We start from the raw sequence: 19633 nt of genomic DNA, 5'->3' as shown, positions 1-19633 counted from the left end.
AGTAAGCATCTATTTAGTTTTCCTGATATACACTAAAAACAGATATTAAGAAAATATTTTAGCTATGGATTTGCCTTTTTTTAACGCTATGAAATTCATGCTGAGTGGAGAAAATCTATGCTTGATACATTCAACTTATAGTACATTTTCAAGGTGAATTATTAAATTCTCAAAACCTGACCTTCTAATGAAGGCACTGATGCAAGCACAGAGTTGGTGAAGAAAACCACAAAGACATAAAAATGCACAGATATATGATCAACTAGGGACAAATTTTGATGGAATTATCACCAGATCTTTACAGACAAGGCATATCTATCAAACATGCCTACCATAAGCTTTGATTCCATTAATTCCCGAGAAAAGACATCAGGTAGAGTTCTGGATACCAGGTGTGTAAACACTAAGAGATTCTGATATTATGATATCTTTCATGTAGAAACCTGAACACAACCCCACCAGATGCAGAAGCTAGTTTCCACTGGGAATGCTACCTACCCTTTTACTACTGGTATCATTATTTAAATGTTTAATGTAGGAGAAACTGAAGGCCAAAAAAGAACATGTCTGCACTTAATTTCAAGTGACAGCTAATATAGTGCATTAAAAATGTAATACTATACATATGATAGTTATATATAAATAGTAACATTAAAAGGGGTTACAACATCCCTACGACATCTTAAGTCTAAAACACTTAAAAAGCACATTTGCAGTACAACTTAAATTATTTTAATTGGCTTCAAGAAGACTTCAAATTAGTGATGGGCTTTGACTTTTTCTGATTATGAAAGAGAAACACAGATGAATGCTTTTTAGGCAGCCTAATATCATTGCCAGGTAGACTACCACATAACCTGTGTTACTTAAATGCCATTAACTATCAATGAAAGTTATTTTCACGTAAGTGTTTTATGTAAATTTTGTTTTCCTAAAGTCATTAGTTCTCCTAATAAATATACCTAATGCAAAATGTCTTTTTTTTGTTCTTTCTTTGCATTCATTATCCAGGAACTTTTTCAAAGAGAAAAAAAAAAAAAAAGCAGAGTGACAGAGCTGGAATACTTAGCAACCATTTTACTGTTGAGGGTTTTGTTTTGTTTTGTTTTGTTTTTTTGGTACCAAAATTAATCCAGTTACATTCTCTAGCTGAACTGCTTACAAATAACTTATCTGGAAAAAAAAATCAAGTAAATCTGTCAGTTGTGGAAGTTTATTTTTCCATGTGTTATCTAGAGATAAGCCAACCTGTAGTGTTAGATTTCCACTGACATAATTGTGCATGAATTCTGATCTGATTTGATATTACATGGTGCAAAAGGTGACACATTTTCTCTAACATATCCCATTAGAAAGGGAAGAAATTGCCAAAGTATGAAATCTGAGGACCTTGATTCAGAAACTATATGACTTTGAGGTTAGCTCAATGGGAAAAAAAGAACTTGTTTGACTACTCCAGGCACTGAAGGCTGTGACAAGCAAACTACCAAGGGTAGCTATTCTGTTGGATAATCAATAAAATCTTAGATTATCAGACTGCCACAGCTGTGTATTCGTTTATCATATTGCCTTCGATGTCTCCAAAATATTTAAGTGTGCAATCACAAAGAGAATACAGATGCTGTCCTCTTCCCAAATCATTGCTGATCAGGATACTTGGCTAAGACTCCAGAACAAAGAAATAGCATTTATGCACATAACATGCCAAACATTGATTTCAACACCCACATATGCTACCTAGGTACAGCAGAGAAACATTAGCTCCAGGGATATAGGAAATGGCTCCTAACTGAGCTACCTACAGTTCCTACAACAAAATTGTTTTATTTTTTTGAGACAGTATCACTCTGTCACCCAGGCTGAGTGCAGTGGCACGATCACAGCTCACTGCAGCCTTGAGCTCCCCAAGCTCAAGCGATCCTCCTGCCTCAGCCTCCCAAAAGCTGGGACTACAGGCACGTGCCATCATGCCAGGCTAATTTTTATATTTTTCATAGAGACACGGTCCCACTATGTCACCCAAGCTGGTCTCCAACTCCTGGGCTCAAGCAATTATCTCACCTCAGCCTCCCAAAGTGCTGAGATTACAGATGTGAGTCACCATGCCCAGCCCTACAACAAAAGTTTAGAGATATTAGTGATCTTCTAAATCCTATGATAAATGCCCCTGAACAAATCAATAAAATACCAAATATGAACTGTTGGCAATTTTAAATTGCATTTTCAAAATGCAGAAACTATTATGTTTTAAGAAGGAAATGTTCTGCAACCTCCTTTTATCACTTGACTTTTTATATTTGGCAGACAGTCCCAGTAGGTAAAGTCTGGCTTCCAGAACACAGACTGTTGGCATTTGGATCTCCTTTATCAGAGGAAGGCAATGGATGTCCATTACAATTTAGATCGGAATTTCCTACAGGATTCTTTGCAACTCCTTCCTGCTTCCCAACTAGCTTTGAGGGAGAGCTTAGCTAGAAAGTGAAATTTTTGGATGGAATTCTTATCTACCAGCAAGATAAAAGAGTAATTGGGTAGTCCTTTCATGTTTTAGTGGAGACGTAGAAAATGACAATTCATCTTGTAAATCAAAAACAAAAATAAATATGCACAGGATAATAAAGCTTGAATCTACCTGACAATATGAAGGCACCTTGTTTGTATAAATTTTGAGATAACTTAATCCAGTACTATGTGCTGATAAATCTTGGATAAAGAGACTCTTGGGAGGCAACAGGCTCCGTATTTCTTAATGCTACATGACATCTATTAGAAGCTTTTGGTCTTGGGAAATTGTGGCCAATTTTATTTTCTACAGATGGCCACACAATATCTCCAATCCCATAGATTCTTATGCACTATGACCTTTATAATCCCTAGCAGGAGGCAGAATTGAATTACCCTTTCCTTAAATCTGGGCTGGCCTAATGTCTTGCTTGACTACTAAGACAATGTGGCAAACGTGACGTTCTGGGACTTCCAAGGCTAGGTTATCAGAAGCCTTGCGGCTTCCACTGGGTCTCTTGAAATAACTTGCTTTAGGATTCTCCCTTTCCAAACCAAGCTGCCATGGTATGAGAAGCCAGCAACAACCGCCAGACCAAGCCACCTTGAATGTGCAGCCAAGTTGAGCCTTTTAGATGGCTGCAGTCCCAGGCATCTGACTAGAACCATACGAGAGATTCAGGAAAGAGGAGACCCCAGTGAGCCCAGTCAACACAATGAATAATGACAGAGTGGTAAATTATTACTTGAGATCACTAAGTTTTGAGGAGTTTGTTATGCCAAAAATGGTGGGCTTTGGAGGCAGACAGACTACAGTTTAAAGTCTGGTTGTTTCACTCTTTAATGACTTATAATGAGTGACTTATGCCTCAGAAGTTTCTAGTCTTTTCATCTATAAAATAGTGACAGTAGTAGCAGCTTCTCAACTGATGCAAGTTCTTCCAGCATCATATTGTCCTAATGACTACTTGATCAAAGCCAAAAAAGCATGGTTACTATATGCCTTTCCCTCTGAACCAACTTGAGGCACTGAAAATATTTTTCCATTTACATTTGTCTTTCTTGTTTCCACGTTGGATCTGTGCTTACTTATGAAAGCATACTGAATGGGTAAAAGATACTCTGTATGGACCTGTGGCCATCATTTTTCCAAATGCTGTCAAGACCCAGTGCCTAGGAAGAAGACAGCCAGGCAGGCATATGGGACACATTCTCTGTCTATTCTGAGCAGAATGGGCTGTGGGTACACAAGTTGAATTCCAAGTGGCCTAAGTGTCACCTCTACATGGGTCAACAGGCTTTGCTAAAACATCTCTGGGAAGGAAAATTAATTAGTGGATTTGTTTTCTGATCTCAGTTTCTTCACCACCAGACAAGCTACTAATTCCTAGTCTTAGCTTCTTTGTGAGACTTTCTAGGCTCACCTACTTCCCCATTATCTGATTTCCAGTCTTAGCTACTTCTCCACTAGCCAGGTTAATCTTCCTGATACTGGAGCATGGGAATGATATTTCATGTGCCAATATATAGAGTTATTGTGAATATCAAATAAGGTAAGAAGGGAAAGTACTTTGAAATATGTAAAGTGCTACACAAATATATCTCAGCTAGATACATCATGGTCATCCACAACATTAAAATCTCCTTTACTCTCTTCAACATAAGTTTTTTCGATAATCTATTAGCTATTTAAATATCTCTCAAATTTGTTTCTTTCTATTATCATTTTTACTGTTAAGTTAAAGATGCCTTTATTTCTTGCCAGAGCTGTTGTAAAACATCCTAGCATATTGCTCTACTTCAAGTCTCATTTCCTCCTTATCCCATTCTGTGTCCAGTTGCCAAAATTCTCTTCTTAAAGCACACATTTCATCATACCAATTCTCTCCTTTAAAATTGTCTATGATTCCTCATTACTTGAAGAATAGAATTCAGACTCCTTAGATGATGTCCAAAGCCTTCACAATCTTAAATGTAGATTTCTAGTGTCATTTTCCTCGACTCTCCCTCCTGCACATTATGCTTCTATGATACTACATACTCCTTGATTTTATATACTAAACTTTCTGGTACATTCTCATTTATCCTTCGAGACCCAAATTAAATGTCAGTTCTTTTGTGGAACATTCACTGACAATTCTGTGAAGCTGGCTACCTTCCTGTTTTCTCACCAAAACTATTCATTACTTTATTATAACATTTTCCCATTGTATTATAATTATTGGCCTACCTAACCAAGGATCCCATCATACAATGACTCCTGGAAGGCTCATACTGTGTCATATTCATCTGTGTCTACCCAGTGACTTGTCTCTCAATATATGTTTATGGAACAAAAGCGTCATTTTTCAATGAGAAAGACACAATAGCAAAACAGTTCAAACTTTATCTGAGGCTGAGCTTTAAGTAAGGAAGGGTAGCACTGTGAACTTTGAAAGAAAAAAGTATTTTAAAACTTCCTGAGACTTTGATTATTGCTAGACAAAATTCATGTTTTATGTCAAATTATACTATTAAGACATCGATTTACACAGAGGGATATGAAATAAGATGTTGTATTTATCAGCCTAGATTAAGTTATGTTGCAGTCACAGAGACCCCCAAAATCATAGAGGCTTATAATCAAGATTTATTTTTTTTGTTTACATTACATGTCCATATGAGTTGGTTCCATGCCATCTTTATTCCAGGACTCAGGCTAAAGGAGTAGCTTCTCTGTGGATAGTGCCAGCCTTGTTGCAGAAGGAAAAGAGAGATGGTAGAGCCAAGGATGACTCTTAAACCTTTTGCTTGGATGTGGCCTGTGTCACCCAAAGCAAGTCACATGGACAAGTCTGATATCAGTATGCAGGGACGTATATCCGTAATGCAGTCTGCCACAGATGCCATCAAAGGTAAAAAGGCAGGTGACATTGTCACCACCCTGTTAACACCTCTAGAATAGCTTCCCATTGATAAGAACCTAATTGATAAGAGCCCACCATGCTAACATCACTATAATCCATGCATCCTTTTTTACTTCGAGTCTGTAATACATGCATCCTTGTTTATTATGAATCTAGATTAAGTGGAAAATTTTCAACGAAAAAACAACACTACCACCAAAAGAAACTCATTTCACCTATAAAGACATATAGACTGAAAGTGAAGGGATGAAAAAAGATATTCCACACAAATAGAAACCAAGATTGAGCTGGAGTAGCTATACTTACATCTGATAAAACAGACGTTAAGTCAAAAACTGTAAAAGGAGACAAAGAAGGTCATTATGTAATGACAAAGGGATCAATTCAGCAAGAAGATCAACAACTATAAATATATATGCACCTAACACTGTAGCACCAAGACATATAAAACAAATATTAGATCTAAAAGGAGATAGAGACTCCAACACAAAAATAACTGGGGACTTCAATACCCTACTGTCAGCATTGGATAGATGACCTGGACCAAAAAAAAAAAAAAAAAAAAAATCAAACATTGGATTTAAACTACACTTTAGACCAAATGGACCTAACAGACCTTTACAGAACATTTAATTGAACAGCTGCAGAATACACAGTCTTCTCATCAGCACATGGGACATTCTTCAGGATAGACCATATATTAGGCCACGAAACAACTCTCAACAAATTTCAAAAGATTTGAAACCATATGAAGTATCTTCTCAGGCCCCAGTGAAATAAAACTAGAAATCAATAAGAAGAGGACTTTGGGAACTGTATATATATATATGGAAATGAAACAGCATGCCGCTCAACAACCACTGGGTCAATGAAATCATTAAAAAGAAAATAAAAGATTTCTTATAACAAATAAAAATAGAAACACAACATGCCAAAACCTATGGAATACAGCAAAAGCAGTGCTAAGAGGGCCATTTATAGAAATAAATGCCAATATACATAAAGTAGAAATATTTCAAACAACTAATGATGTACCTCAAGGAACTAGAATGGCAAGAACAAACCAAACCCAAAATTAGTAGAAGGAAAGAAGTAATAAAGATCAGAGCAGAACTAAACAAAATAGACAGGAGTGTGGTTGCTCATGCCTGTCATCTCAGCACTTTGGGAGGGCGAGGTGGGTGGATCACCTGAGGTCAGGAGACGTTTGAGACTAGCCTGGTTAACATGGTGAAACCATGTCTCTGCTAAAAAATACAAAAATTGGCCAGGTGTGGTGGCATGTGCCTGTAATCCCAGCTACTCAGGAAGCTGAAGCAGAAGAATCGCTTGAACGCGGGAGGTGGAGGTTGCTGTGAGCCGAGATCACACCACTGCACTCCAGCCTGGGCAACAAGAGGGAAACTCCATCTCAAAAAAGAAAAAAAAAAAGCACTAAACAAAATAGAGACTAAAAAATTACAAAGGATAAACAAAATAAAACATTGGTTTTTTTGAAAAGATAAAATTAAGCCATTACCAAGACTAGCCAAGAGGGGAAAAAAAAGACTCAAATAAATCAGAATTGAAAAAAGACATTATAATTGATACCACAGAAATACAAAGGATTATTAGAAACTATTATAAACAAGTATATGCTAACAAATTAGAAAACCTAGAAGAGGCCTGGTACGGTGGCTCACGCTTGTAATCCCAGCACTTTGGGAGGCCGAGGAGGGCAGATCGCCTGAGGTCAGGAGTTCAAGACCAGCCCAGCCAACATGGCGAAACCCCGTCTGTACTAAAAAATACAAAAAAATTAGCTGGGCATGGTGGCAGGCACCTGTAATCCCAGCAATTCGGGAAGCTGAGGCAGGAGAATCGCTTGAACTCGGGAGGTGGAGGTTGCAGTGAGCTGAGATCATGCCACTGCACTCTAGCGAGGGTGAGAAGAACAAAACTCCATCTCAAATAGCAAAGACTTGGAACCAACCCAAATGTCCATCAATGATAGACTGGATTAAGAAAATGTGGCACATAGGCCGGGCGTGGTGGCTCACGCTTGTAATCCCAGCACTTTGGGAGGCCGAGGCGGGAGGATCACGAGGTCAGGAGATCGAGACCATGGTGAAACCCCGTCTCTACTAAAAATACAAAAAAAAAAAAATTAGCCGGGCGTGGTGGTGGGTGCCTGTAGTCCCAGCTACTCGGAGACGCTGAGGCAGGAGAATGGCGTGAACCTGGGAGGCGGAGCTTGCAGTGAGCCGAGATTGCACCACTGCACTCCAGCCTGGGCGACAGAGCAAGACTCCATCTCAAAAAAAAAAAAAAAAAAAAAAAAAGTGGCACATATACACCATGGAATACTATGCAGCCATAAAAAAGGATGAGTTCATGTCCTTTGTAGGGACATGGATGAAGCTGGAAACCATCATTCTGAGCAAACTATCACAAGGACAGAAAACCAAACACTGCATGTTCTCACTCATAGGTGGGAGTTGAACAATGAGAACACTTAGCCATAGGGTGGGGAACATCACACACCAGGGCCTGTCATGGGGTTGGGGGAAGGAGGAGGGATACCATTAGGAGATATACCTAATGTAAATGACGAGTTAACGGGTGCAGCACACCAACATGGCACATGTATACATATGTAACAAACCTGCATGTTGTGCACATGTACCCTAGAACGTAAAGTATAATTTTAAAAAAAAGGCAAACCTAGAGGAAAATTCCTGGACACATACAACCTACCAAGATTGAACCAGGAAGAAATAGAAAACCTGAATAGGCCAATAAGAAATAGTGAGATTGAGTCAGTAATAAAATGTCTCCAAACAAAGAAGACCCCAAACTGGATAGCTTTACTGATTAATTATGGCAATTTATAAAGAACTAACAATTCTTTTCAAACTGTTTCAAACAATTGAAGAGGACAGAATTCTTCCTAACTCATTCTATGAGGCCACCATTACCCAGATCCAGACAAGGACACAATAAAAAAAATTACATGCCAATATCCCTGATGAACATAGATGCAAAAATCCTCAACAAAAATACTAGCCAACTAAATCCAACAGTACATCAAAAAGATAATACACCATGATCAAGTCGGATTTATCTGAGGCATGCAAGGATTGTTCAACATCAGCAAATTAATAAATGTGATACATCACATTAACAGACTGGACAAAACCATATCATAATCTCAATAGACACAGAACAAGCATTTGATAAAATTCAACATCCCTTTATGATACAAACTCTCAACAAATTAGGCATAGAAGGAACATATCTCAACGTAATAAAGGCTCTATATGGCAAACCCACAGCTAATACATGGAATGGGGAAAAACCTGAAAGCCTTTCCTCTAAGAAGTGGAACAAGACAATGGTGCCCCTGCTCACCACTCTTGTTCAACATAGTACTGAAAGTCCTAGCTAGAGCAATCAGGCGAAAGAAAGAAAAGGCATTCAAATTGGAAAAAAAGGAAGTCAAATTATCCCTCTTTACAGATGACATGATCTTATATATAGAAAAACCTAAAGACACCACAAAAAAATCTCTTAGAACAGATAAACAAATTCAATATAATTGTAGGATGCAAAATCAACATACAAAAATCAGTGGCATTTTTATACACCAGTAATGAACTAGCTAAAATAGAAATCAAGACAGTAATTCCATTTACACTAGCTACAAAAAACTAAAATACCTAGGAATAAATTTGACCAAGGATGTAAAGGACCTCTACAAGGAAAACTAAAAAATACTAATGAAAGGAATTGAAGAGGACACAAATGGAAAGGGATCCCATGCCCATGGATTTGAAGAATATTGTTAAAATGACTATACTACACAAAGCAGTCTACAGATTCAATGCAATCTCTATCAAAATACCAATAACATTCTTCTGAGAAATAGAAAAAACAATCCTAAAATTTGCATGGAACTATAAAAGACCCTAATAGCCAAAGCAATCCAGTGCAAAAAGAAAAAAGCTGAAGACATCACAATCCTTGACTTCAAAACATGCTATAAAGCTTTAATAACCAAAACAACATGGTATTGCTACTAAAACAGACACATCAACTAATAGACCAGAATACAGAGCTCAGAAATATATCCATATTTTTACAGACTACTGATTTTCAACAGAGGTATGAAGAGCATAAATTGAGGAAAGGACACTCTCGTCAATAAATGGGGCTGGGAAAACTGGATATCCATATGCAGAAGAATAAAACTAGATACCTCTATCTCACCATACACAACAATCACCTCAAAATGGATTAAAGATTTAAATGTTAAGATGTAAAACTATAAAACTACTAGAAGAAAACATAACAGAAATACATCAGGACATTGGTCTAGGCAAAGTTTTATGGCTAATACTTTAAAAGCACAGGCAGCAGAAACAAAAATAGACAAACAGGACTATATTAGAATAAACAGCTTCTGCACAGCAAAGGAAACAATAAGAACGAAGAAACAGCTCTCTTTTGCAACTATTTATCCAACAAGCGACTCGTAATAAGAATATACAAATAACTCAAACAACTCAACTAAAAAAACCCAAATAATCCAATTAAAAAGTGGGCTAAGGATCTGAACAGATACTTCTCAAAAGAAGACATACAAATGGCCAACAGACGTAAGAAAAAATGCTCAATATCACTAAATACTGGAGAAATGCAAATCAAAACTACAATGAAATATCATTCCACCCAGTTAAATGGCTGTTATCAAAAACACAAAAAATAATGGATGTAGTCAAAGATGCAGAAAAAGGGAACTCTTGTGCCTAATTGGTGGGAATGTGAATTAGAGCCATTATGGAAATCAATGTGGAGGTTTCTCAAAAAGCTTAAAATAGAACTAGCATATGACCCACAATCCCATTACTGAATATTTAGCCAAAGGAAAGGAAATCAGTATATTAAAGGGATTTCTGAATCCCCATATTCATTGCAGTGCTATTCACAATAGACAGGATAATAGGATCAACCGAAGTATCCATCAACATTTTAATGAATAAAGCAAATGTGGTACATATATACCCAATGGAATGCTATTTGGCCATAAAAAGGAATAAAATTACATCACATGCAGCAATGTGGGTGGGACTTGAGGTCCTTATGTTAAATGAAATAAGCCAGACACAAAGAAAAATATCACATATTCTCACTCATCTGCGGGAGCTAAAAATTTTGGTCTCATAGAAGTGAAGAGTAGAATAACAGTTACTAGAGGCTGGGAAGGGGGTGGGGTGAAGAGAGATCGGTTAATGGAAACAAACATACAGTTAGATAGAAGGACTAAGTCCTAGTGTTCAATAGCACAGTATGGTGACTATAGTTAACAATTTATATTTTGAAATAGCTAGAAGATTTGAAATATTCAACACTCGAAGAAGTGATAATTTTTAAGATGATATATATCTCAAATACCCTGATTTGATCATACATTAAAATATCACTTGTAATCCATAAATAGGTACAATTCTTATATATCAATAAAAAATTAAAAAAACCAGTAACCCCATGAGGTTTTCATATCTATTATAGCTTTATATTAATTGTGGAGTATGTAAGACCACAAAAATTATAGAACTTCTTGTGTGGCAAGATTCTAACCAATAGCAGCACAGACCAATAAAATTGAAGGAATTTTAGATGCCTCAATTGTCAAGTTTAGACTGCCTCAATTGTCAAGTTTAGACAAACTCAGACTGCCTACTCTAAAAATTTATTAGACTTTGTGGATCTTTTTCTTTATATAAAAACAGGTCGATTTTTAAACTCTGGGACTTTACTTGATTTTGGATTTGCCCCAAGAAAAAAAGACTTGTATTGAAACTTTTAAAATAAATGAACCATATCACCAAGAAAGATAACTCAGATGCCACTGGATATAGTTCAGTGAAGCCACACATTTCTTGAAGTTGTGCCCTCACTGACATCAAATGATGTCAACTCTACAGATATTCTGACATTTCTTTAATATTTACCTTTTTGTATATAATTTAATGAAAGTAGATACCTCTATTTATATAGCCAACTCCTGTTGGCAAGTTCTTAAAATCAAAGAATTCCTACTTTGTGAATTTCTTTTAGAATCTGCAGAGTCAATGTCTTTAAAATGGTGAAGAATTTCTTTGCCAAACAAAGTTTCAGGCGGAATAAAAATCTTGGCACCCTGGGTTCAGATGGAGCATCTGTGATGCTTGGCAACACATCTGGTTCTGCTGCTTTGGTGAAGAAACATGCTTCTCATCTCAACATGCAGTGGTGTCAGCCGTGTCAACGACTCTGCCAGCGATCCTGAAAAAATCGTGTCTATTTCTACGAATGTTGTCAACCTCCCGAGAGCCAGGGCTGACACACTGCTATTTCGAGAGTTTTTGTCAAGAAAGGGGAATAGAAGAGGAAATTCACTGCTGCAATACAGAAGTTAACTAGCTTTCCAGAGGACTTGTCTTGAAACATTTGATTGACTCTCAAATGAAAGTTCTTTTTTGAGGCAAAGAAAATCCAACTATCAGAATAACCCAACAGGAAAGATTCCATTCATAGTTTGCTTTACTTGATGGACATTCTTACCAAATTATCTATGTAAATCTTTTCATTTAAATTATTTTAGCCCAACTGCCACTCTGGAGGGAATGTCGGAGACAGATATCTACCTAAACATTTCAAGACTGGAGAAGTGCTTCTGCAAAGTGGAACAAGGTGTAACAAAGCTTGACAGGTAGAAACCCACCACCAATCGGAATCACTAGAAAACTCTTTGAAAGCTATTTCTGTTTCCAATGACTTTAACATAGAGGCATGAGTATATAATTATTTTTTTAAAATATGATGAAGCATTAATGATGGAGAGTTTTCAAAAGATGATTGCAACACAATATGAATTCGACAAGGATTTTGGAGAACCCCAGGATTCCTCACCGTGCCTAATCCTCGTCTAATAAAGCCACAGCAGCTCCCATTTTGTTACTGTTTTCTTTCGCCAAGTCAGTGTTTCCAGCACTTATTGACATGAAACTGAAAAGCCATAGTCAAATGGATATCAAAGATAACAAGCCCATTGCTGCCTCAAAACTGCTCCATAATATCACAATCAAGCCAAACACCACCCTTCTTGTAGAAGCTTGCTTTGGAATTGAACGAAACATTATTTTTTACTTGTAAAATTTGTATTTATCTCAGGTGTTTGAGGAAACAGGCATTAAGTTCAAGAGAACAGTGGTGAGGGCAACAAAGATGACTTTATAAAGATACTTTATAGTCTCTGTAAAATAATTCAATTTCCATGGCAAAAAAAAGCACATAAAAAAGTTTGTTTGTGTATATGTGTGTGTGCATGTTTTGTGTCCTCTTCTGGGGAGAAAGTGTAAATCTTCAGATTGTCAGAGTCTGTGACTTAAATAAGACTAAAACTCCCTGTCCTTTGAAGGGTAAAACATTTTAAGGAATGGAATGAATGTTGAGAAGTAAAATTCTTCAGCTGAAAGATGAAGTAAACCATGAATTGCTTCTCTATTCGCCAATTAATAATATAGACTTCTAAACCAGAAAGCATATGACTGCATTAGAAATGGGCAATAACCCACTCTCATTTTTGAGCAAGCTTTTCTAAAATCAAAATTAAGAAATTTGGATAAAAATATTTGCTTTGTTAGGTACTGTTTTCAGTTTTCATATTACGTGAAAAATTGTGTAGCTGTAGTTATATAGACCAGTGGGATGAAGTTAATAATGACAAACGAGGAACACAGATCTAGTGCTTTAAAACACAGTAGTATTGTTTGGAGAAGTATAGGAAATGCAGTTGGAAGTTACCTGTATTAGTTTCCTATTGCTGCTGTAACATGTTACTATAAACCTAGGTGCTTGGAAATCACAAATGTATTATCTTACCATTCCATAGGTCAGAAGTCTGAAATGGGTCTCACTGGGCTAAAAATGAAGATGTGGGCAGGGCTGCATTTCTTGTTCGAGGCTATAGGGGAGAATCCTTTTCTTTGCCATTTCTAGCTTCTAGAGACATTTTCTTGGCTTGTGGCTCGCTTCCTCCATCTCCAAAGCCAGCAACAGCAGTCCCCACCCCCTACCAATTAGTTTGTGTTTTACCGATACCGTGCACCCTGTACTTTCCCAGTGGGTACCAGCTGTTCATTCTTGGTTATTTCTTGGTCTTTAGGTCCTTCTCATACTTGATGAGCCTGCGGGGTTCAGGTACATGCTTTCTTGGGCTGCAGATATAAGAGCTTGTATTTCTTGCCCTTGTAGACCATCCTGTGGTTCTCTTTCTCAGTCTGGTTAATGACAGTGAGAACAAGGGGGTTGAATTGTGGACCCTGTGCCACTTGTCACACTGTCAATGTGCAGCTGGGAGAGCTCTACCTTTAGGTGGTCCAGCTGTCTCAGAAGCTCTTTCTTCTTTGCCATGAAGGTCCTGAGGCTTGATCTTGGCCATGGCTTCACATGCAGCTGCCAGTTGCCATCTGCTCTGATGGCCTCTCCACTTGTGATTACATTAGGCCCAATCAGACAAACCAGGACAATCCCCCTATTTTAAGGTGAGATGATTAACACCCTTCATCCTATCTGCTACCTTAATTCCTCTTTGTCATGTAGCATGACATCTCCATAGGTTCCAGGGATTAAGTCATGGGCATTTTTGATATTATTCTGCCTACTACACAGTCCCTTAGTTGAAACTGTAGGAAAGGATTGGATATGCAGGAAAATAGTGAAGAGAAGTAGAAACCTAGAAATAAACAGTCTCTAGCTGGGGTGAAAGGTATATTCCCTTATTGAACTACCCTAAAGACTTAAAGATCATGTCTGAGGTAACCTGCATCTGTACTTTGACAATACCCCTTCCCCCAGAAAACCTAGTCATAAGGAAGGGTAAGGATGCCAAATTTGGAATCAGAAAAGTTGAGTGGTAGGTCTGGCTCTTCCACTTGTCTATATCCTTTAGCAATTCACTTAAGTTTGGCTGAACCACAGTCTCCTCACTTTAAATTAAGGGGGTTGAACTAGATTATTTCTTGGGTACCCTCCAGTTGTAATGTTGCTATGATTCTAGATGAAGTAGATAGTGTTTCTGCGGACTCAAAGTGAGTGGGCTATCAGCTTAATGGGTGTTTAAGCACCAACAGTTTCCCAAAGGAGAAATGGATCCTTCCCTGATTTTTAATCTTATTATTTGCTCTTCTCCCAAGTAGGAGAAAACAAGGAGAAAGAAATAGCCCTTGCCTGTCCAACCATCCCTCACCCCAGATCAGAATAGATAATAAGCAAACGGGATATATTATACTGTGACTGTAAAATATACCTCAGTTTACACCCCTGGCATGAGATGTTCCTATAATCTTTGAAAGAATATGATTTGGGAGGCTGGTTTTCCTCATTTGTTTGTTGTAGCATAGTTGGGTTATAGTATTGCAATAAATACATCCAAAGAACACAAGGACTGTTCCAATTTTGCTCTAGAGCATGGGTGGGTCTATGCAGTTTTGATGGCAGCCATCTTAGAATTCTGCCTCAGATTCACACCTTCCAATAGATATAGGATGATAGTCTCCCTCCCCTTGAGTGTGGGAGTGGATTTTGTAATATGATGGTGTATTAGTCTGTTCTCATGCTGCTAATAAAGACATACCCAAGACCGGGTAATTTATAAAGGAAAGAGGTTGAATTGACTCACAATTCCACATGGCTGGGGAGGACTCACAATCATGGCAGAAGGCAAGGAGGAATAAAGTCACATCTTACATGGTGGCAGGCAAGAGCGAGTGTGTGCAGGGGAACTCCCCTTTATAGAACTATCAGATCTCATGAGACTTATTCACTATCATGAGAACAGCACAGGAAAGATCCACTCCATGATTCAATTACCTTCCACCGGGTCTCTCCCATGACACATGGGAAATATGGGAGCTACGATTCAAGATATTATTTGTGTGGGGAAACAACCAAATCATATTAGATGAAATAGGTGGCCCCATGACTAGGCTGTGTTCTGTGGCACAATTGCCTTTAAGAAAAACAGATTATCTTTGATGGGCCTGGCGTAATCAGGTGAGGCCTTAAAAGGAACTTGTCTCTTCCTGAAGAGATTTGAAGTATGGGAGAGACTCAACCCAACAGAGATTCTCCATTGATAGATTTAAAGATGGACGAAGCCATGGAAAATGGCAACTAGTATCAGAAAGCCAGCAAGAAAACATGGACCTCAGTCCTCCAACTATAAGGAACTGAATTCTATCAATACCCTGAATGAGTTTGGACATGGATTCTTCTCCAAAGCCTTCAGGTGAGAACTCAGCCTGACTGATACCTTGAATGTGGCATCCTGAGCAGAGAACCCAACTGAGCTGTGCTGGACTTCTGATCTACTGAACCGAAAGCTAAAAAGTGAGTGTTGTTTTCAGCCTCTACCATGTGTGGCAATTTGTTATGCAGCAACAACAAACAAATGAAAACAATGCTATTCCAGTTAAATGTGGCTTAGGAATTTTTAAAAAGAAATATTTTACTTGTGCCTCCTTTCTTCTTGCCTTTCTCCAAAGCCTTAATCTTTTTCCCCACTGTGCAGTTATTTCATTGAATATAACTAGAAAATGCCATTTTGTCAGATTAAAATCTTCTCTCATATCACATCACTTATCGTCCCCCTAACCCCTCATAGTTCATTTGAGATGCCAGAGATGCCCAAATCTTGGGTATATTATATACATGTTTTAGGGCTGGAGAATCGAACCAGAAAACACAGATTTCAAGAATTAAAGCAAAGAATCTGTTTATTTTGAACTAACTCAGATATGTTTCATTTGTTACATCTAGTTCTCTTGAAACACAGTAACGTTGACATAATGGCTGAAGAAAAAGGAGAAGCAATGTAAGCATAAATGGCTGAATATTTTAATATCTTTTATCTCAATAAACATTACTAGAATGCCATGCATTTGAATCCATGCTTTTTCTGAGGAAAACCTGCATTTTATCTTCTGCTTCCTGGTATCGCAGCTGGATCTTATTACAAGGGTAGGATGCACCATGGGAAGCATGCCTAAACTTTTTAAACTACAAAAGGAAAACTGATCTTCATTAATTAGATGTCTAGATTATGCAGACTGACCACTGTATTATTATCTATAACATGGTGAAAAACACTATTATATGGCTTGTTGATAGCTCCACCTAGGTAATTTAGCTAAGCCTTATTTGCTAAGATATTCTATTAACCACAAAGGCAGGATTTGGTGTCAGGTCAAAAAATCAGATCAAACTGTGACTTTGTGGTTGATGGTTCAGAGAATGCTCTACAACAAAGGGAATTGAGAACGCAGTATGATGTCTTTCTAACATTTAATTCAGGAAAAATGTCATCTCCAGCACGGCTTAACATAGTGCTACTACATAATGCAGATAAGTGAAAATATTAACAAGTAAATGATTCATAACGAAGCCTCACCATGTAAAACCCGTATACTCTGCCTTTGTGAAAACCATGGAATTGGATTAAAAGAGAAGCCACCTAATTTTAGATTTAAGCAAATGTGAACAATGGGTTTGAGAATGAAGGGTAAGTCTGTGGATCACAAACCCTCACCTGAATAATGATTAGCTCTTTGAATAAAAAACAACTAAAATATATATATATATATATATATATATATATACACACACACATATATTTAAAAAGCCATAATCTGGAAGAACTTCAAAATCTAGGAATCCAGGTAAATCATGATTTAGCTTTTACCAACTTTAACCAAAGTCTTCCCTGGTGCTACAGCCAGTACTAAAGAAAAGCTATTACAAAGCTATTATATTAAGAATTACAATTTTGTCTGCTTCAACTTCTTATACCTGTGTCTTTGTCATGTATATAATTATGCAGAGGGAAAACACCCTAAGCTCAAATGAAATAAAAGATTTCAGTTTATGCCCACACGGACCTTGTCAAGTAGCCAATGACTTGCCCTTTCATTGTGAGTGACTAATATCAATGCTGGCTCTAAAGAAAGACACTTTTCATAATCGCCCAACAATCTGCTAAGTGAAAACATATGGATAGGCTTAGGGAACGCCTGCCAGGGGTCTTGGCGGAATGGAAAACAGGTGCTCTCATTCTGTGCCACGTAATACCCCATTTACCCTCAAGTCCAAAGGTTATAGGACTAATAGCTGCCTTGTGGTAATCAGGGAAAGCCAAGACACTGGCCCTGGTGAAACATCTGGGACATATTTTACATACTTCCAACATATGCTTCAGGTTCAATTAAAGTGAGGCTTTGGCACATTTATTAATCTTTTTTACTTTTATCCTATAAGAGGACCCACTGACCTGACCTTACTATTATACCATATGAGAAAACAGAAATAATGAGAGCTAGAGGTCAGTACCTGCTCGTATGGCAAAGAACACATTTGTTTTCTCATGAAATTCCATTACCCATGACTCTATACACAAACTTTAAATAAAGGAACCAACGAATTTTTTAAAGTAGGAAATTACCTTTCTTCCACTCAGACACACTGATAGCCAAGACGTAACATTTACTGCTGCGAGAGCCTGTCGAGATGGAAGACGGAACCTTGCAGGATCCTTTCATATTTCCATTTCTTATAGGAAAAACTATATTTCAAGACGTCCACAAGATTCTTCCCTCTATTATTCAAACACTTAAAAGTCTACTGTAAATTATTACATTTGAGATTTTATTCAGATACAATTTTTATGCTATCAATTGCATTATGAGTAAAAAAGAAAAACCTCCTTTTTTATCGCTCAAATAAAAGGGATGGATTTATGAAAATCAGCTCACAGTCCTTTCACATGGAAAACACACTGCTTGTCGGCATCCTGTACAGAAGAATACAGTTGAATTCACACTGCAATTTAAGCACTCACTTTCAATCAACTTTGGTAACTAGATCTGAAAATGTGTTAGAAGCAGGGTGTCAATTTCAGACTACCAAACACTAGATTACAATAGATGTTACTCCAGAGATTTGGTGTTGTTTCCCCCGGGCATGTTCCACTTGACATCTATGTCTTGGTGAGCTGGTTAACCAGGTGTGTCTATTTCTCATATCTAACATCCTCTCCATTAAAAATGGCCATAAAAAGGGGAGAGATTAGAAGTACAGAATATCAACAAACTGACTAAAAACATAGGTTGACTTCGAGCAGGGACATTAAGCACTAGACTTCACTAAGGGTTTCCATTTATTAACATTTCTGGGGAAACGCCTGCTGCTGGGATGGATCTTTATGGTAGCTTTAATAATAAAGCAGCAACAAGCAAGAGAAAATGGCCATAAATGGATGGCAGCTCAGTGTTTATCAGCAGAGAAATGATGATTCAGAGCTGGCATACTGAGTTAAAATACAAGCTCTCTACAGCTCTACAACTGACCTTAGCAATAAATCATATCATTTATTGCCAGAAGTGTATGCTCATGTTATTTAACATTAAAAACAAGCACATATGTGTTTTTGCAGGAAGGAGATTTTGTTAGTTTATGTTTGATGATGTTGCTAATGACTAAATGATGTACAGAAGAAAAATTTCACATAAAAGCTCTGTCGATTTAAAAATGTTTGAAATAGCGTTAGAAGGGAGAAAGTGTGTGCATGTGTGTGTGCGTGTGTGTGTGTGTGTGTGTGTGTGTGTGTGTGTGTGTGTTTCTGTTTTCCTTCAAGCATTGAATATTAGGAAAAAAATCATGTGGAGAGTTAACTAATCACTGAATTTTTTGACATTTCTCGTGCATGCTTCCAACACACAAATTATTTTTTTTTTGGAGACACGGCCTTTGGTGGCACACAAATTCTTACACTGGGATATAACTGTACATCTTTACTGGAATCAAAGGTCAAGGGCATAAATTAAAATACACTGTTTTCCTCCTTTCTTAAAAAAATTCACTGCTTTACTACAATACAAGTCAGATTCTGGTGAACGTAAAAAATCTGGTTTTACATGCCAAACAATGTGGAAATAACTAACGATTTTCTCTCCTCTGCCTCCCAATCTCACCCTAGGACTTCTTAGATTTTAGGTCTGGAAATGCCCAGAGATGATAATGTAACAGCATCACTATCCTCCTTGCCATAGAAAGCAGTAGTTCCAACCCCAGCCACTGCTGCAGTGGTGCAAGATCATTCTAATTCCTGCCTCCAGTTGTCCCCCCTCCCTAGGGGACAACCAATCCAA

The 19633-nt window shown here is 37.6% G+C and overlaps 1 protein-coding gene across 3 annotated transcripts in view; it reads right to left on the bottom strand.

Annotated features, from left to right (window-relative positions):
- Positions 1 to 19633, bottom strand: part of MCTP1 (multiple C2 and transmembrane domain containing 1) — a 591691-nt gene that overhangs the window by 55731 nt on the left and 516327 nt on the right. The gene's annotated exons all lie outside the window — the stretch shown is intronic.

The sequence above is a fragment of the Hylobates moloch genome, unplaced genomic scaffold (genome assembly GCF_009828535.3).
Source record: "Hylobates moloch isolate HMO894 unplaced genomic scaffold, HMol_V3 SCAFFOLD_6, whole genome shotgun sequence".
Lineage (NCBI taxonomy): Eukaryota > Metazoa > Chordata > Mammalia > Primates > Hylobatidae > Hylobates > Hylobates moloch.
The sequence above is the reverse complement of the archived record's forward strand: the minus strand, read 5'-3'. Positions and strand labels throughout refer to the sequence as shown.